At 43.6% G+C, this 20,803-nt stretch overlaps 1 pseudogene; it reads left to right on the top strand.

Annotated features, from left to right (window-relative positions):
- Positions 1–1,758: 1,758 nt before the first annotated feature.
- Positions 1,759–16,736, top strand: LOC123076250 (uncharacterized; annotated as a pseudogene).
- The last annotated feature ends 4,067 nt before the right edge of the window (positions 16,737–20,803 follow it).

Genomic DNA, 20,803 nt, shown 5'->3' with positions numbered 1-20,803 from the left:
ACCGAACTTCACACGCTACGCATCCGAACCGGGGGAGTTGTTGCCTCGCCTAAGGAGGATAGTCGGGAGGGGGAGGCTAAGGCCTCCTCCCCGCGCGGGAAGAAGAGGGTTGCCTCCGAAGACTCGGAGACGGCGATGCCCAAACCAAGGAAAAAGATATCACCAGGGGCTCTGCCCCGACGGGCACCCTCACCGCGTCGTGCCCACCAACGCGCCAGCCCTCCCCGAGCTATAAGTTAATTTTTAATTCGAAGGTACTGCATTTCTCCTAGATCAATAACCAGGATTCGTCTTTCGCAGTCCGGCTAGCAGCCCTTCTCAACAGAGTTCGTATTCGGGGGATCTTCCTCCGGAGATGATGGAGAGCGAGACCCCACCCACCTCTCCCGCTCATGAAGCGGGCGACACCGAGGTGTTGTCATGGAGGAGTCCGGATCTGCCGAAGCCGGAAGCCAATGCGTTAGCCGCCCTGAGCCCGGAGCGTTTGGCTCCCACGAGGGGCGATGGGAAGGGTCCGGCACAGTTCGATGTACGGCTGGACGTACTGACGGGCCTGCTGGAGCAAGCTGCGCTCTCAGAGGAGCACCGCTCATTAATGAGCATGGTGCTCAAGAAGGTTTCATCCGCTACAAGCGGTTTGAATGAAGCATTTACAAGTCTGCTCAGAGGCTTTGAGGTATGTAGTGAAGAATACACTGTTTTTGGCTGTGAGGCACTCGTTAGGTGTGCTTCGTATAGATAGTAGCCCCTGAGACTCTGGTTGCCCGCCCTAGGCGGCAAACGGGGGATCATAAATCAATGAGTGTGCTGTAAATACGTGCAGGTACCTGTGGGTCCGGCCGCCGACCAGTCCGTTGAAGTTGCCGAACTAACCAGGCAGATTGGATCGATTAATGCCGATATCACGCTGGTGAACGAGCGGCTGGACAAATCACAAGGTATGTGATCTGCCTTCCTTTGTATAGGAAAATATGGAAGCGGCATGATATTAATGTAATATGTTCGGACTGCAGATGGTGCTGCTGCCGTGGAGGCCCTGAGGGCAAAACTTGTCCAGGCCAAGGAACAAGCTCGGGTTAGCAATGCGGCTGCCCTAAAGGCGGCCGAAGAATTGAGAGCCGAACAGGCTGCTCATCGCCGAAGCGAGGAAAAGATAGCCGAAATGGTTGTGGAGTTAAAAAATGCCGCTGACCGGTATGAGGTCCTTAAAAAGGAGCATAAGGATAGTTCGGCTGAGCTGGACAGCCGCGTCGACCCCATTCGGTTGGGGTCCTGCAGGCCGATCATCTCGCCGATGAGGCAGGAGCGCCTCTGAAGCGGGAGGACCCGAGGGGTGATGAACGCGGCGAGAAGATCCGTGCCGGTGAGCCCCTCCTGCGTCCTCATCACCGTCACCCGCTCGTAGAGGCTGACGATCTCCTGCGACGGGCGCCGGGGCGAGTAGCCCCAATTCGCCTTCGCTCGCGGCGGCGCCATGGCGAAAGGGGGGAGATTGATGTGGTCCGCGCCAAGATTGTGGACGTAGAAGAAAGAATTCTGCCACTTCTTGGCAGAATCCTCGAGCGGAATCTTGGGGAAGTCTGCCCCCGACCGCTTGGAGACGACGGCGGCGCCGCAGTCGGCGAACTCCCCGGCCGACGGGCCCTGCTGCTTCAAGGAGAAGAAGCGCGCCCAGAGGTCGATCGTCGGCTCGACCCCCAGGTACCCCTCGCACAGGGTCACGAAGCCGGAGAGTTGGACGATGGCGCCGGCGCCGAGATGGTGCGGTTGAAGCTCGAAGAACTCCAGAAAGGCGCGGAAGAAGGCGCTCGCCGGCAGCCCGAGCCCGCGCTCGAAGTGGTTAAGGAAGACGACGCGCTCCTGCCCCTCGGGTCGGGGCCTTTGCTCGCCGCGCGGCAGGTGGACACCAACGTCCGTCTCCCGCAGCAAGCACCGCGAAGCTCGAAGGTGTGTGATGTCGTCATCGGTGACATTGGAACCCATCCAAGAGCCCGACGGCAGCGCCATGGATGGAAGCGGAAGGAAGAAGGACGACGGAGAAGAGCTCTGCTCGGGGTTGTGGGCGCAGCTGTGCGTCAGTAGCAAGGAGCAGGGCGAGAGCAGGGGGACAGGAGGGCGCGAGCGAGAATAATGCCCGCCGCTACCTTGCCCCCCTCAATTTATAAGCCCCGGTTCAAACATGGGGAAGTGGGATCGTCTGCACGCGCCTGTTCCACTACCCCGCAATAAGTGCGCACATACGCACGCACTAACTGCGCGGGGAAGTGCAACCGGCCCCCAGACGCCGCAATAAATCCGCATACGTGGCCAAGGGCGCGCGACGGCGGGCCCCCGGCCCGTCGCCCGGTCCCGTCACGCGCGTGGCCTGTCAGGCCCCTCCGGCTTCCGAGCACCACGTGGCGCCAGCGCGAAGCCCGAGGGATCGCCTCAAGATTCGGCGGACTCCTCGGTTCCCGCCACGACCGGGACGCCGCGATCCGGTTTCCGAGAAAACCGGCACACAGTGGGTGTTGCCGGACCCGGCGTTCGCAGACTCCGCTTGCTCAAGGGGGAAGCTGCGAAGGCCCCCTCATCCGAAGACGGCGGGCCTTCACAGCTTCGGGGACTACTGTCGGGGGGATGAACCCCGGGCAGGCAACAGAACCCGAATCTATTTCAAAAACAGCGGGGCCCGCATCGCCTGGCAAACCGGCGTGCGCCAGGCTGGGTCGCTCGACCCGGCAAGGCGCGCGACCCGGCCAAGACCCTCGACTCGGCAAGGTACGTCAACCCGGCCGCAGTGGCTGATGCAAGGCAACTCGACCAGGCGCAGCCTTGGCTTCCCCAGTAAGCCAACCCACCCGTGGCGTCCACGGCAACCCAGCCACGGGTCAGCTCCCGTCCCATCCAGGCCGTACGATGGGACGAGACCTCAGTCACTGATGACCAAGACTACAGTGCCCCCGTCCATGCCCGTGGTAGCCAGAGCATGGCAACAGTGCCCCTTACCTATCCGCTGACCAGGGCTGGCACGGCAACAGTGTTCCCGCCCTTACCGCTGACGATAGCAAGCGGAGGCCTGACGGAGAACACTGTGCGCGACTCGACCCGGCCACGCCCTGACAATCGACAAGACGGCGCACAGTCTCCTAGGCACGCGGGGTCCGCACCTAGGGGAACCCGGCGAACCACAAGCCCCCAAGCGGGACCCAGCCAGGCACCCCGGACACCGACTATACGGGCCCACCGACTCGGCATATTACCATTGTAACCCTGGGTGGGTTGGTCTATAAAACCCCCCAGGAGTCCGCGCCAGATGAGTAGACAATATAGATAGAGAGAGGACACAAGATATTCAACAGAGACATAGCGACACCAAGGAGAAGGAGTAGCCGGAGCCTTGGCCAGCCTCCTTCCTCCTCAAACAGCTCTAGGATCAACATTGTACTATCAACCATCCAACTAAACTCGGCAGGACTAGGGGTGTTATCTCTCCGGAGAGCCTCGAACCTGGGTATGTCCGGCGTCCCGCGCCCGCGCATATCAACCTCGCCTCCGAATCCCACCAGCGCCCTCGAGCCTCCTCCTCTCTTTAGCCATCCCTTGGCATCTGCCGTGCGCCCACCACGACAATGGTCGATTGAAAAGAATGGACAAAGAAACCCATGCAAGCACGCCTCTGGTGGGATCCCTGCGGCTCTATCTCCTCCTTCCAAGCCCTAGAGTTTAGGCCTGCGGTGGTGACATGTGCTTGCGGCGGTTCAGACGAGGGCCTCAAACACTGATACGCGAGCCCTTGGAGTGGCAATGCACCAACAAGGAGGATATGATCGTGGTTGTACGTAGCAGGGCTTACCTACTGCCAATGGTAACGTCGTCGTTCCCCGCCACAGAGCTATAGTTTGAATTTGTTTTCCCTCCTCTCGTTCCTCCAATCTTCTCCCAACAAAGGAACTAGCAACACTCGCAACCATCTTCATCAGTCGAGGTTGCTATTTCAACCTTGGGCCCTCTTGATCCCGAGCGGCGACTGAAGGAGGAATTGGTTGCAGTGGTGTTCCCGGTAGTTGGTTGCTCCTCGACTCAACGTACGACATCATCTACTACACTGGTTCACCTCCAGATCAATCCTTTTCTCTTGACGCTCGTTTCACAAACGGGTGGATCTGTGCAGCTATTTGTCTCTGCTCTCGTTCTTGGAGACACCTATGATCTTATTGGATGGTTGTTAAGGTGTTGGCCTGTTATGCCTATTGCAGCAGTTCATCAGTTCAAGCCCAACACTAAGCTCAGAATGGACGTCGAGCTAGGGGGTAGGATGATCACTGTCGACAACAACCATATCAAGCTCCAGATTTGGACATGGTCTTTTACGTTCTCTCATCTACTATAGAAATTAGTACCAGCTACATATGGAAGTGCCACTTGAAACTACTTCATGACATATGAATTTGAGTTGCAAAAGGTGTGTGATGGCATAAATCTGTAATGTCGCATTCAGCTGTCGGGGCAAATAATCACCTTTCGTGGTTGCTAAATGAGTGAATTTTCTATCCTACCACTTGATACGTCTCCAACGTATCTATAATTTTTTATTGTTCCATGCTGTTATATTATCATTATTGGATGTTTTACCTTCATTTTATAGCAACTTTATATCATTTTTTGGGACTAACCTATTGACATAGTGTCCAGTGTCTGTTGCTGTTTTTTGCTCTTTTTTACTTCGCAGAATATCAGTACCAAACGAAGTCCAAATGTCACAAAACTTTTTGTAGATTTTTTTCTGTACCAGAAGGAAACTTGGGAGCTAAGGAACTGCCTGGGGAGGCCCATGGGGCCCACCACCCACCAGGGCGCGCCAGAGGCCCCTGGCGCGCCCTGATAGGTGGTGGGGCCCATGGAGGTCTCCTCCACCGCCTCTCAGCTTTATAAATACTCAGATATTCCAAAAACCCTAGGGGAGCGATCGAAACACAATTCCAGCCGCCGCAAGTTCCTGAACCACGAAATCCAATCTAGAGCCTTATTCCGGCACACTGTCGGAGGGGAACACAGTAATGGAGGGGTTCATCATCCTCATTGGTGCTCCTCCGATGACGCGTGAGTAGTTCACCATAGACCTGCGGGTCCGTAGGCAGTAGCTAGATGGCTTCTTTTCTCTTTTTGATTCTCATTACAATGTTCTCGTCAATGTTCTTGAAGATCTATTTGATGTAATGAATTTTTCGGTGTTTTTGTTGGGATCCGATGAACCTCGAGTTTATGATTAGATCTATTCATGAATATTATTTGAGTTCTGTTTAATCTCTTACATGCATGATTATTATAGCTTTGTATTTCTTCTCCGAAACTTTGATTAGGTTTAGCCAACTAGATTGATTTTTCTTGCAATGGGAATATGTGCTTTGTGATGGGTTCGATCTTGCGGTGTCCTCACCCATTGACAGAAGGGGTAGCGAGACACGCATGTATCGTTGCTATTAAGGATGAAAAGATGAGGTCTATTTCTACATGAATAGATCTTGTCTACATCATGTCATCGTTCTTATTGCATTACTCCGTTTCTCCATGAACTTAATACACTAGATGCATGTTGGATAGTGGTTGATGTGTGGAGTAATAGTAGTAGATGCAGTCAGGAGTCGGTCTACTAATCTTGGACCTGATGCCTATATGCATGATCATTGCCTTGGATATCATCATAATTATTTGTTCTTCTATTAATTGCCCAACAGTAATTTGTTTACCCACCATATGCTATTTTCTCGAGAGAAGCCACTAGTGAAATCTACGACCCCTCGGTCTATTTTTTATCATATTGTTTTCAGATCTATATTTCCAAAATCCAAAAATACTTTCCTGCACTTTTTCTTTACTTTTTTTATTTTGTGTTCTCGTTAGATCTATTTATTCAACTCATACAAATTAATACATCTTTTTACCGTAGAGGGATTGATAACGCCTCTTTCGGTTGGGTTGCGAGGATTTGTTCTTTGTGTGCAGGTACCGTTTACATAGTGTTGCTTGGTTCACCTACTGGATTGATCACCTTGGTTTCATAACTGAGGGAAATACTTGCTGTAGTTGTGCTTCATCATCCCTTCCTCTTTAGGAAAATACTAACGCAGATCTAAGCCATGTCACCACGTTGCTACACCATCTATCTAGGCCACTCAACTTTGCATCAAGATCGGTGTTGTCTTTACAAATTACATTGAAATTTCACTATTTTGTTTCTTTCAAACAAGAGAACATTTGATCATATGATTGAGATTCTCATATTGTTTTAGACCGATTCACACGCATGTTCTTGCTAGTACTAGCAGTACATTTTAATTATTGTTTCCTTGAATGACGTGTTCCATAATGTTATCATAATTTTATAAGCCTGAAAGTAATACTCATCAATTTCCATGACAAATTGGCCAATTTTACAAAATCCAAATATAGTGACAATCTTGTTTCACCTTATTATTCTGTGAATGACATAAATTGGTGAAACTTTTCCTAGCTTTTTTTTCTTCGATCAAGGATATTAGACTTATTTCCTCTTGATGTATTTCTAGCAAATGAAACTAAGTATGTTCCTTTTGGAATACTACATATGTTTTTCTGATATATTTGTATCCGCTTATGGTCAGATACAATGTTTCCTGCTTCTTTATCCGATTATAAAATTATTTGAGTTATGTGATTACGGTCAGTTATAATTATTTGACTTATGTGATTATTTGCTATTCTTTCCACTTTCCAGTTGGCTCCTTCCCTCCTGTTTTTGTATGTAGGGTGGTTATGAGTATGTTGGTTGGGGTGAATACCACAAGCAATTTCATAGCTATGATGTTGAACAAGAATATGTCAAATATTATGAAGAATTGTCCAAGAAACTTGAGGTTGATACATAGTGTAGATTAGTTGGCTTCCTAGAAGTGTTTCTCCAAAACAAATATGAAAGCCCATCAAATGGGACAGGCGGACGACTCGCCACCACACCTTTGGCGCATCCTATTTAGTGGCGCACACCCTCCCCCTCCCCCTCCCCACCCCCCACCCCCCAACGTAAGCATGCTATATGGGCCGACTTATTATAGGGGTTCATCTGCGTCTTTTTCTAGCCAATTTTGGTAAGTTTGTAGAACCTTCCTTGAACCGGGTTTTCCTTTCTTTATCTAGCTTTTTCTTCACTTCCATTTTTTGGTTTTATTATTTTAATTCATGAACCTTTTTACGTATGTTTTTTTCCTGTTTTTCTTCTCCTTTTCTTTTCTTTTCCTTTCCTTTTACATTCAGAAATTCAGAAGATTATTTGAATTCATGCACATTTTTCGAAATTCACGAACATGTTTTGAATTAGCAGACCTTTATTCGATTTCATGAACATAGTTTGAAATTCTTAACAATTATTTTGAATTCATTACCATTTTGTAATTCATGATTTATAATTTTCAAAATTGGGAATAATTTTTTGACTCGACAAAGATTTTTTGAAATTGGGAAACATATTTCAATTTGGTGATTTTTAGAAAATTAGGAACAATTTTCAAAAACTACTTCCTTTGAATTCATGAATATTTTTCATACTTGCGAATATTGTTTTAAATATAGAAACATTTTGCAAAATAAAAAAGATTTATAAATATCCGAATATTTTAGGAATTTAAAATATTTCTAAATGGTCATGAATATTTTTTGAATTCATGAACATAAAGCAAAAATATAAATAAAAGGAAAAAAGGAAAAACAAAAAAAAAACAAAAATGAAAAACAAAGAAGATAAACGAAAAGAAAACAGTTGTGTGCCGCCCTGCACATGGGCCAACGCAAATTCGCACATGGAGGAGTAGGGGTGCTTGTTAGGATGAGCTCCCCGCTAGCACATGAAGGAATCAACCAGAGCCTGCTGACCACTTATCTCTTTATCAACAATTTTATTTCGGAGCTTGGACAGCTAAAAACAATGACTGGCTCACATGAAATAATGGCGCCCAGAAGAGTTCAAGAGAAGGGAAAATTGGTTGCCACCACTTGAGGGGTATGTCAAAATTAATGTTGATGCGGGTATTTTGGTTGATCGCAATATTAGAACTGTTACAACCAATTGTTGTGGTAGGGATGGGAGCTACTTGGCCGGCTCTGTCCTAGTTGGCAATGGTCTCACTGAGCAATCAGCACTTGAGGAGCTAGCCTGCAGGGAGGTACTCTCGTAAGCACAAGATTGGGGCATGCGGAACATACAAGCGGCGCCAGACCGTAAATAGGTCGTAAATCATATCCACAATTCTACTAGAGGTATTTATGGAGGAATTATTAGAGAGATTAGTGAGACATTAAAAGGTTTTAATTCTTATGCTTTTAGTAATGAACAACTTCAAACTTTGAAGCTAATAAGATTGCTAGGCATGTTTGGTTATGATTTCCATAGGATTCAGTTGTTATCCTTGTAAATATTCTCAATGATCAATGAAGCCTAAATGTTAGCAAGAGCTCCCATTGGCGCGTGTGGAAAAATTTGGGCCGGCCCAACTGCATTTTTGGTTAATTGGTGGACCAACGACCTTTAACTATTGTCCGTTCGACAAGGGACCGCTGGCCATGGTGAGCTGACCATTGACTTTTGAAAAAAGGAAAAGTTCACAAAAATGAAAAAGGTTCCAAAATTTCGAAAAAAGTACAAAAAATTGAAAAATAATCATGGAAAAATGTTAATGATTTGAAAAAAAAATCAAGATTTAGAAAGTTTGTAATTTAAAAAAATCACAAAAATGTCAGAAAATTTAAAGAAATTTTAATTTGGAAAAGTTCAAGAAATTACATAAAATCACAAAAAATTAAAAGGTTTCTATTTTTATAAATTTGTGGATTTTGAAAATTTCACGAATTTGGTAAAAATGACTAACGAAAAAAGAATGGAAAATTAAATAAGAAAACCAAAAATAAAAATAAAATAAAATAAAAGAACGAACACAAGCAAAACCCATGTTGGGGAAAAGCCATTAGAAAACCGCCCCAAAAAATCGTAAGAATAATCATGGTAGGGTTAAAAACTGGTGAAAAAACCCCTACATGGGACGCCCAATCTACACGCACAACTGAGGATGGCAATTTTACCCATGGCTACGAGTACCCGCGGATACCGTACAAGCATGGGCAGGTTAGGGATAAAATTTTATACCCATGGGTAGTCTCCATAACCTACCCGTTAAGTCATGGGTATGGCAAGGATATAGCCTTATACCCATAGATATACCGATATACTCTACCCATTTATAGTGACATGTGGACCTTATCCGTGGAGCTGACACATATGATAGTTTATGCTAGCTCACGTTTGAGCTAGCTAAAGTTTATGTTGGCTGATGGGTGCTTCAGGTGTTTTTTATTTGTTACTAGCCAAACGGCCCGTGCATTGCAACGGGAGAAAACAAATAATAATTTTTAATGGTCATGACCATATTTTGCTGCATCATCAAGATACACTATCACTCTTATTTTCGTGAAATCGCGAACAATTTTTAAAAATCATGAACATTTTTAAAACTTCTAAGCATATATAAAATAGTGAACCTTTTCAAATTCAAGAACATTCTTACAGATTTTCAAACATTTTCAAAAATAATGAATATTTTATAATATTTCCAAACATTTATTTAATTTTCAACATTTTTAAAATTATTTTTCTCTAAGAGGCAAACATTTCAAGAATCGACGTATATTTTTTTGGAAATTGTTTGGTGTAACAAATTTTGAAATTCACGAACATTTTTTCATTTAACGAACATTTTTTGAAATACATGATCATTTTTTGAATCATCGTAAATTTTACGAAGCAATAAACTATTGTGTACTAGTATGTATACACGTGCAATGCACGTCTTAATTTAACAGAGTGGTTTTGTAAGAAACCATAGATTTGCAAATAGATTAAAGGCAAAAGGAAAAATATAGCAATGTATGAATGCAGATATTAATTAATTGTAATTAATTAGTATTATAAAGGTACAGGAAGCCGTATGTTTTTTTTGCACATCTAGAACTGCACGTTACTTTATGTTCTCTTCCTTCCAGTTTTCCTCTCAAACAATCTCGCTTGGGCTCAAATGTCCATGCGCTCAAGTAGCAGATATGGGCTTCTTCCTTTTCTAAAAGGGCCACGTGATTGTTTCAGAACACAGTAGAAGCAGTAGGAGTCCACTGTTCATGCGAATCCTGATGATCTCAGCCATTGGATTTAGGTGACGAACGGCTATGATTGATGATCTAGGTCAAATTCAAAATTGATACACTATATAGTAGTATAGATGTCACGAACAATTTTTAGAAAAATAGGATATTTTTCAATTCATGAAATTTTGTGGAATTGGAGAAATGTTTTTCAATTTCACTAACATTTTTAATACAAGAACATTTTGAAAAAATCATGAAGAGTTTTTGATTTCCTGACATTTGTTTTCCAAACTACGAACATTTTTTAAACCGTGAACATTTTCTTAATCCACAAATATTTAAAATTATTAAATATTATGTTTTGAAATTCTCATTTTTCCAAAAAAAGGAACTTTTTTTAAGTCCCAAATTATTTAAATTAGAAAAAATGAAGAAGGAAAACAAAATTGGAAATAAAATAGAAATTTAAAGAACAGACCTCCCGGACATGGGCCGGCCCAAAGAGGCGCGCTATGTCTTCTCCCAGCGCGTAGAGTGCAGTATAGAAGATTTCAACTGGGCCAGCCCAGGCGGGAATTCCCCAGTGTGAATTATTTTTTTTATCACTTATAGGTGTCATCGTTGAGGGCAAATCCTATTTGACGCTTGTTCGGGTCAGAACGTTGCGCTTTCGCTGAGGCGAGCCTCCGGTTGGGCCGGCCCACGTAAAGGGATTTTCGTTTAGTTTGATTCGCTCGCTGCTGCTTCCTTCTCTGTTCCTTCCGTTTTTTTTTTCGTTTTTCTTCTATGGTTTTTTGCTTCCAGTTTTTCCACTGTTTTGTCCAGTTTTCTATTGTTTTGTTCCGTTTTTTTATGTTTTGGTTCCTTTTTTCTTCCATGTTTTTCTTTTATCTTTCCTTTTTATTTGCTGTTTCTGTTTTAATTTTCTTTATTGCGTATTATATAAAAAGTTCACTGTGTATTTAAAAAAGTTCATCATATTCAGAAAATGTTCATCGTATATTATGAAAAAGTACATCGTGTATTATAAAAATGTTCAGCGTGTATTATGAAAATGTTCAACCTATATTAAGAAATGTTTATTGTATATTTAAAATTTGTTTATCGTGTATTAAAAAATTGTTCAATGTATACTGAAAATGTTCATTTTTTTGCGATACTAAAAATGTTCATTTGTGTACTTAATATTTGTTCAGTGTTTGTTTACAGAAAAAAATCACTCTATTTCAAAATTTGTTCAACGTATATCATTAATATATTAATTTTTTTAAAGGATTTGGCGCTGGCTTTCATACTTTAATGCTGGCGCTGAGTTTATATGGTTGTACGTCTCTAGCTCGGCTGGCTAGGCACGCTAGATTCCACACTGAAGTCGGGAGTTCGATCCCACGCGTGAGCTTATTTTTTTCGAATTTTCGCTAGACGGGTGATAATTGGGCCGGCCCGTTTGCGCGTCGCTTCAGCGAAGCCGCGACGATCAGGCGCACACGGGCGGCGTATAGGAGCTCTCATCGTTGAGTAATATTTTGTAACTTCATGGGCAATTTCAATGATGTACCGCCAGAAGAAATAGCCCCTTTACTATTACGTATAGACTTTTCGGATGTTAATTGGTGAAGTGGGTTGTCAGTTAAAGTTCTCACCAATTATCAATTTAAATTGAGATAATTGTCATATACTCATCTATCTATTATTCAGCTAAGATAAATATATTTTTGTCAAATATGCGATCGATGAATGTAAAATTGTATAAATAACCTGGGTATGGGTACCCATCGGTACAGGTATAGGCAAAGTTCTGTACCAGTGGATATGAGTACAGGTAGAATTTTGTACCCGTGACTACGTGGGAATGAATATAGTATTGCTCCACCCGTTCCATATCATACCCATTGCACGCTAGGGGTTGCACCGGTCTGCAAAAAGCAGCGAAATCACTAATTAAGGAATACTCGTTGCTAAGAACACTCCACCTTCTCAGATCGCGAAAAGTGGCGCATATGCAGCGTGCCACTTATCGCAACATGTCCCTTTTTTCATAGATCCATTTATTCAAAATGTTTTATCTCTTAAACCGTGCGTCCAAATCTCGAACCGTTTTCACTATTAGATTCCTCGCGTCGAGATCTTCAAAACTAGATCCCATGTTGATAGGTTTTGACGAACCTTTTTTTCACGAAAAAATCGGACGAAAAAACCAAACAAGGAGCATGGTTTTTTCCCTTCCCAAAAAAGGTACACCCGCGCCTCTCGCGAAATCACAATCGTGCCTCTCGTGAAAGCAAAACCGTGACTCTCGCGAAAGAAAAAAAAAAGAAAAAATGCGTATATTTTTCCCTTTCCGAGAGCCACGGCCGTGACTCTCGCGAAAGCAGAACCGTACCTCTCGCGGAAGCAAAACCATGACTCTCGCGAAAGAGAAAAACAGAAAACACGTTTTGTTTTTTCCTTTCCGAGAGGCACGGACGTGACTCTCGCGAAAGCAAAATCGTGCCTCTCGCGGAAGCAAAACCATGACTCTCGTGAAAGAGAAAAACAGAAAACACGTTTTTTTCCGTTTCCGAAAGCCACGGCCGTGAGTCTCGCTAAAGCACAACCGTGCCTCTCGCGGAAGAAAAACCGTGACTTTCATGAAAGAAAAAAAATAAAGATTACGCGTTTTTTCGCGCAAATTTTTTTTGTTCGGAATTTGTTTTTGTCGAAAAGCTAAGGAAGACCGGGAGAAAACCAAAACGTCAAAAAAACCCGAAAAAAAACTGTTTAAAAGTCGAAAACGTGTGCAAAAAAATAAAATCCGAAGAAAGCGTCCAGAGCGCGACACGTAGCGAATGGCTGAGAGCGCGCCAAGTGCGCTGATCGTTGCGAGGCTCCTGAAGGAGCGCTCGTTAACTAGTTACTCTCAAAAAGCAGTGTAATGGAGGTAGCGGGCGCCAAATAGGAAGTGGGCTTGTTAGCAGGCTTTCCACCTCACGGGCAGTTTCAAAAAAAAAAAAAGAGCCTCACGGGCTGTGGAACAGGAGTTCCACACCGTTTCCGTTGCTCATCCCCCGATCCGACTATGGGCGTGACTCTCTCAACGAATCCCGATTTGACGCGCTCCCGTTCTCCAACTTCACTTGACCCGCCCCGCCTCCATCAAATCGGACCGGCAGGGCCTTATAGGAAGCTCCACAGTCGTTGCTAGGGTTTGGAGTGACGCCTCGGAATCAGATCGGCGACACGGTCTCCGGTGAAGTGCTGCCGCCGCCGAACCAAGTAGGGAATCAGAGGGTCGGCCCGATCTCCGGTGCAGCGGAGCCGCCGAAGCAAGTCGGGAATCGGACTGCCGTGTCGGTCCCTCCGACGCCGAAGCAACGCAGGGCTCGGACACGGTCGGCTCAGTCTTCGGCAGAGAACCCTCGCTGCAGATGCACGCCACACAAAAAGGCAGACCGGCCAGTTCCTCGAAATCTAGGGCATGTTCGGCTCTCCGCGGTAACACCAGTTTGCATGCTCGTAAGCCATCCGCTGCTGCAACCAAAACTGTTGTACAAGCGAAGCCAAAGAAGACCAAAGAGCTGGAGGAAGCTGAGAACGAAATCCAAAGGCTGAACAAATTGGGCTTGGGAGACGATATCAGCGACGAAGAGTATCGTGTTTATCTTAAACAGCTGCCTCGCAAGCCTGATGTCGACATCTGCACCAAGCTGGATGCCGTGCAGCTCAAGGAGCTCAATGATCGCCATGCGTTGTATCGCCTCAAGTATTATCAGGTTCTGTTCGCATGGTCTCGCAGTTAATCACTACAACTTTGTCCCATAATGTAAGACGTTTCTTTACACTAGTGTAGTGTCAAAAAACGTCTTACATTATGAGACTGAGGGAGTACTTATTATGTGCTGCATATGCTAGTTGGTACCACACACTTAATTTAATCTCATGACTGATCTCATTGTCCATAGCTGTCACAACACGCGCCTGAGGATAAGCTTTGCTATGATAAATTGAAAGAAGACGACCCCCCTGGTTGTCGTCATGTGAGGGAGAGGTCTTTTAATTGCTCTGAGGAAGATGGCGAATTAGATTGGTATTTCCACCCTGATTACTGCAAACTTGCTGGCCTGGAGGATTACCAAGGGCTGGTCCCTCGAAATTATGTACGTGTGTCTTCTTTTTTGTGCAAGTTGTATGCATCTGTTTATGTTCTTTTGATCTAGTACGATAAGCCAATTTTTAAGCTCAGACACTGCACACCAAGACGCAGATCAAAATCTCTATATGGCGATATAGTTATTAGACCATGTAAAAGGTTGAAAAGGCCGTTTCAGTATTCCTGTTATATTCTTGGGATCCTTATATTGTTTTCGACCAATTCACATGCATCATGCTAGCAGTAGCTGTATGGTTTAATTATTGTTACCTTGAATGAAGTGTTCCATAACATTGTCACAGTTATATAGGCCAGAAAATAATACTCATGAATTTATATGACAAACTATACTCAGGACAATCTTGTTTCAGCTGATTGCCTTTTACGTGACTATTACTACCTTATCCTGTTAATAATAAAATAGTGAAACTGTTCTTAGTTTTTCTTTCTTCTATCAAGGATAGCTATTTCCTTTAGATGACCTTTTGGCAAATGTATCCTCACTTATAAATGGTCAAGTATAATTATCTGAGTCAGCTGATTGTTTGCTATTCTTTCTTTGTTATTGTTGGCTACCTCTCTAATGCTTTTTGATGTAGGGTGGTTTTGAGTATGTCAATTGGGATGAGTACCACAAAGATTGTCATAGCTATGAGATTGAACAAGAATATGTCAAATTCTGTGAAGAATTGTCCAAGAAACTTAAGGTATGCACCATAGATATGGTAAAGTTGCACAAATTTGGATTTTGTTTTTGAACTAACAAACTTTCTTTGTATCGCGCCAGTGGATTGAAGCTTATGTGTTAAATAAGCCTCCATCTCTTATGGTAAGTACGTCAATACAAAAACACATGGAGTGACACTATATATGTCAATACATACTTTAGCATGATCTAATTTCTCTTCTGTTTTAGTGGGGAAAGATTTTGACCAGAGGAACTTACGTAGCAATCAAGATCGCTACTGACTTCTCGAAGATATACGATGGTTTAGCCTTTTCTGGCTTCTATGTAGGGTCTCTCGTACACTTGTTATTTTCATTTAGGTGTTTTATATTTATCAATTGCATATTCTTTTAATTCAGGAGTGGTTAGATAGCATGGGTTTTGATGTGTCTTGCTACAACGAGTTTGATGGTCTCTATTACGAGATTTGGCAAAGGTACAAGATGGAGGTTAGTACTGAACAACCAAGCAATGATTGAATGGTTATAACTCTTGTGTTTTGATGCTTTGTGATGCAATTTCATTTTCTCTCTTTGAACAATTAACAGAAGAAATTCAGAGATGCTTTATATGAAGTCTATGAACTTAAAATGTTTCCATTACGCCAAGAAAGAATGAGACGTGCACTGGAGAATGACACATTCTGCTCCGACTTGGAAGAAGAGGCAAATTGTTTTCCTTTTGCAGATCGTTTCCAAATTCAGATACTATTCATTATTATAGGTGTTTTATATGCTGATCTTTTTCATACTTTTCCTTTTCAGTTTCTTGCTTGCACAGCTTGCCTCGAGGAAGTAAGTGCCGTTCTGTGTGTCTCACAGTACTCTTAAGCCATGTTTGGATGCAAAGTGTTTTTATAGTTTTTTATGAATACCATGATTTCTGATAAACAATATTTACGTTGTGGCGTTTAGACCTAGTAAATACCACAGTTTTACAAGCTGCAGTATTCCCAATACTATGGTATTTTGGGAGTATTAAATTTTTTACTCCCGCACTATTTTCTCTAAAATAGATAAACAACTGCATGGGATGTTTTAGTTAGTGTCGCTACCCTGATTTTGTGTCTACTAGTTTGGATCTTAGGCATCATCCACCAGGCAGTCAGCTAGCAGTGTTACAACATATATATGTTGCTTCGAAACTGAGTTACATAGTAGAGAATATATAAGTATGGATCTGCTATGTTAGTTTATGTACTAAGCGAGTTAACCAAACAATTGTCTTTCAACATGCACTTGCATGCTCAAAAATTAGTTTGGTTTCTTTATGATAGCTATGGAATGCTAAATAAGAAAACAAAAACTTCAGTAAATACCGCCATCGCCAAATGCATCATTGTATTTGTACACTATTTCCTACCTACAACCAAAAGTACTATGATTTTCCAATAGTGTAGGTTTATAAATACTCGGCATCCAAACAAAACCTAGATCGAAACCATCTGAACATTGTTCTTGTATCTGATGCTATACCTGACCATAGTTTCCAGATGACAAAAGCCAGATTTCAGAGGATAAAGCCCGGGAGTTGATTGCAGAGGCACTTAGAAAGGACGTACTTTATTATAAAACTGCATTCGCCATCCTGTTTCAAGTTTCAACTATATAGTTTACTTAAGTGAAGTTCCTATTTTTTTTTCAGACGCAGAAACCAAAGTTCTATGAGGATTATTGTAGGAAGAAGATAGATATTGCTCAAGCTATTGGATTAATTTCCAGCATACCTTCTTAACTGTTGGTCTTTCTGATTCGAGTGAATAGAAAAAAAACTACCACATTACGGGCTATCGTTCCGAAAAACTACCGATTTTTTTATTTTTCAAAAAACTACCACAAAAGTGGCTGGCTGTTTCAAAAAAAACCCAAGTGGCCGAATGGTTATGTTTTAACTGGGGTTATGACATGTGGGGCCCGCCTGTCAGGGTTTTGTCGGCCACAGTGCTCACGGCGCGCGGGTGACGGCCGTTAGGGCGCACGGGCCGTCCCTACCAGGTCAAACGGATCCGGCCCGTCCTCACTCTGTCTTCCCCCTCTCTGTCTCCCTCTCTCTCGCGCGCGCCTCCCTCTCTGATGGCGTCGGCGGCGGCGAAACCAGGCGATGGCGGCCATTCAACGGGTGGAGGTGGACGGGGGGATGGAGGCGGTGAGTTCTCAGAGGTTGATAACTGGCTGGGGAGCGGTAGCTTCGCAACCCAGCCGGCAGCGGCGCCGCCGCCGCAATGGACACCACAGGCTGTAGCTCTGATGCAGGCTCCTGCGCCACAGGCTACACCGCCGTCGCCTAATGATTCCCAGTTCTCGCTTGAGTACAGAGCAGCAAGGTCTTTTTCTAGCGCTGTGCAGGCAGATCTGGCCAACTCCCAGCACTGGGCCTCTGCATTTGGAGGGGTGGAGCAAGTTTTTTTCCTCTTATGAGCTCCTTCAACAGTTTCTGCATTTCTGCTTGTTCATTTCAAACAACATAGCATAATTTAGTTAGTTTTTTGACCAAACCCTAGGTTGATGCTGCTGTGATTCATCTTAGAACATGAACATGCACTGAATAATAGTTGAGCAAACACTCTGTGGCATGTTTTGGATGCAACAGTATCACTTAGCACTGAAGGATTAGTTAGATTTAGTAGAAATGCATGGTGGATTCAGAGAAGCATTTGTTGGATTCAGATTCCTTTCTGTACTTTATAGTTAGTGTGCACTGAATTTTTGTAGCAAAAAACACTTAGTTAGTTGGGCTTTTCAAATAACATATTATGTAATGTAGGCTGGATGATGACATTTGGGAGGTTAGGCTGCATTTCCAGGGCAGGGATAACATGGAAAGGAGGTTTTCTGTTTCAGACATCACTTTTCTGAACTTGATAGCACTTACTGAGACTGAAGGATATGGGTTAGATGACTACATGTACTGGGTAAAAGAATAAGGGATTGGACAGGAAGGTTTATTTCTTCTGGATAGTCAAGATGCAGTTGAAGAAATGGTAGACCACTCAGATTTCACAGTGCTCAATATCATTGTTTCCAAGGCAAATGAAGATAGAGATGTTGAATGTAACAGAGCTCACAATGTTTGTGAAGAACAAATTCCAATAGGTAGTCCAGTGGGGGGTCCTGGTTTTGTGTTAAGTCTGTCACAAGATGGAGTGGTCCACCCTCTTAAAGTTAATTTGAACACATAGCAAAGCTGTAACTTGAACATTTTAGAAGCTAATGGTGGAGATGATGATGGACATGCTGCTGGTGAAGAGGATGATGATATTGGCAAATCATCCTCATACTTTGAGATTGATAGGGGTGACAATAGAGGGATAAAGATGTCTTACAAGGCTTGGAAGAGAGGAGAAGAAAATATTGGAAATGAAGAAGAAAGAGATGCTGTAGAAGACAGACCACAGTTTGAAGGTGATAGTGATGTTTCAGAGTTTTGGCAGGAGGAGAAAGCGGCTGACAGTGGAGAGGAAATAGTTGTGGAAAAATGCAGGCCTGAGAAACTCAAGCCTGTGAGAAGAGCAGCAGCAAATCCAGGTCCAACTTCCAGAGCTCACAGTCAGCTAGAGATCCCAAAGTTTCAAGATTTTGTACCTGAAGCTGATGAGTATTGCTTCCCTGGTGATGTGGGCATTTCTGACTCAGATGGAGAGACTCCAAGACTACCTTCTGGAAGGAAGAGAAGATTATTGAAGAAGAAGAAAGAGAGGAAATGGTATGACCCAAAGGTACCTGATGCACATGAGCAGCTGGGCAAGGACCTTTGCTTCACCAATGTGTATGAGTTTAGAAAGGCATTGAGAAATTTTCATGTTAGGACTTTGAGAAAGTTATTGTTTGGTGCCCAGAGAGGAAGAATGGATGTGAATTTTTCATGACTGCATCCAAAGTAGCCCATGAAGATACATTCACAATCAAGAAGTGCCACATGGATCATAGTTGTGGAGCTTGTGGAGAGAGTACATAGTCTTTCACCATCTTCATACATTGCATTGCATCATAGACAACTTGATTCATCACATACATAGCTCATTCAACATTGTTCTTACACCAACTTCAGGAACTGATCTAGGAACACATAAACATAACAACAGCATCATGGGTACATAATCCTAGTCCACCTCTGCCTAGTGACCTGAAAGGGATGGAAATTTGCCCTCCTCCTTGCCCAGTAGATGATATCATCATCACTAGGGTTGGAGCCAGGGGGAATGCCTCCAGGAACTGCTCTACGTCCTTGCGGTTGCATGCTGCAAGGATCATCTCAGCAAGTTGCCGTCTCACCCTCCTCCTTGCATCTCTGCGCCTGGCTTGCCTGGGCACCTCTTCTTCTCCATCTATGACCTCTTCAGGATCCATCTCTCCCTGGGATTCTAGGGTTTCTTTGGCGGCTGGGGGTGGAGAAGGGTGGGGATGGGGGGATTGACTGCTGTTTCACCCAAGGGGTGGGCTTTATAGACTACTAATGGTTGGTGGTAGGTAGGTGGAGTAATAAAACAACCCAGTCTAGGCCCACATTGTATACATAATGGTTTTAGGCTAAAAAATAAACTAGTACAACATTGCTAGTTTCAGGAAAACAACCTAAAGAAATAAAACAGTTCTTCACTGCATTACTTAAGATAGATAGGTTCTTAACAGTACAATAACATAAGCCAGACTTAGCAAAGGTTCTCCACCACTCAAGTTACCATAACTTAAACAGTTCATATAGGACTGCACAAAATATACTCCTACCATCATCTTGCAAGGCCTGTTATATGTGTAGGCCACCTTACTTACTTAACCACCATTGTCCAAATCTTCAAGCCTCCAGTATGGCCTTGATTTTCTCAAGCTTTTCCTTGCTCCCATGGCCAGCATTCAGCAGATCAGCAACTACTTTCTCAAGCTCTGTCTTCTCTTGTGCAAGAAGATCCCTGTCCACCTTTATCTCTTTCATTGCCTTCCTGGTGTTGTGAATTATGTCTGCCTGAGCCTGAAGGATACACATCTGTTCTTTTGCTAGCCTCAGCTTCTCCATCTTCATCTCCAGCTCTTCCTCCTGCTTCTCAAATTTTTCAGCATCCATTGCTTTCTGGTAGTCAATCTTGCCAACACCATCCTGCCAGTCAAACATCTTGCTAACATCATCAACCATTTTATGATACTCAGTGCAGAAATGATCATAGTCCTTCTTCAACTTGGCAACCTCATCCTCATATGCATGCTTGTCTTGAATCCTTCCAAGGTTTTGCTCATGGAACATTTCCCACAACTTGATGAGGCAGTTCTTAAGTACATCAGGCCAGGCAGGATCAACCCACTGAACTACACCACAATTCACACCTCCCTGTAGTTTGATCAGAGAACACATACTTCAGAAAATGCATAAATTCAGTTCTAACTTCAATTCAAAAAGAGGATTGGTACACAAGGAGGACATGTAACCATAAATTCAGTACTAAATTCAGTTCAAACAGAGTTAATGTACAAATTCAGTAACCACTGGGCATAACTGAATCCACTAGGCATAACTGAATCCACTAGACATAACTGAATCTAGACATTAACTTAATCCACTAGGCATAACTGAATCCACCCATCATACTCAATTACTCACCTAAACAGGGCATCCATAGAACCTCCTCCCAGTGTTAGCACCTTCAAAAGCAACACACTTCCTAGGCTTCATATCGTGCAGAGTACTGATACGTCTCCAACGTATATATAATTTTTGATTGCTCCATGCTATATTATCTATTGTTTTGGGCAATATTGGGCTTTCTTTTCCACTTTTATATTACTTTTGGGACTAACCTATTAACCGGAGGC

The sequence above is a fragment of the Triticum aestivum genome, chromosome 1B (assembly GCF_018294505.1).
Source record: "Triticum aestivum cultivar Chinese Spring chromosome 1B, IWGSC CS RefSeq v2.1, whole genome shotgun sequence".
Lineage (NCBI taxonomy): Eukaryota > Viridiplantae > Streptophyta > Magnoliopsida > Poales > Poaceae > Triticum > Triticum aestivum.
Note: the sequence above shows the minus strand (reverse complement) of the source record. Positions and strands in the feature narration are given on the sequence as shown.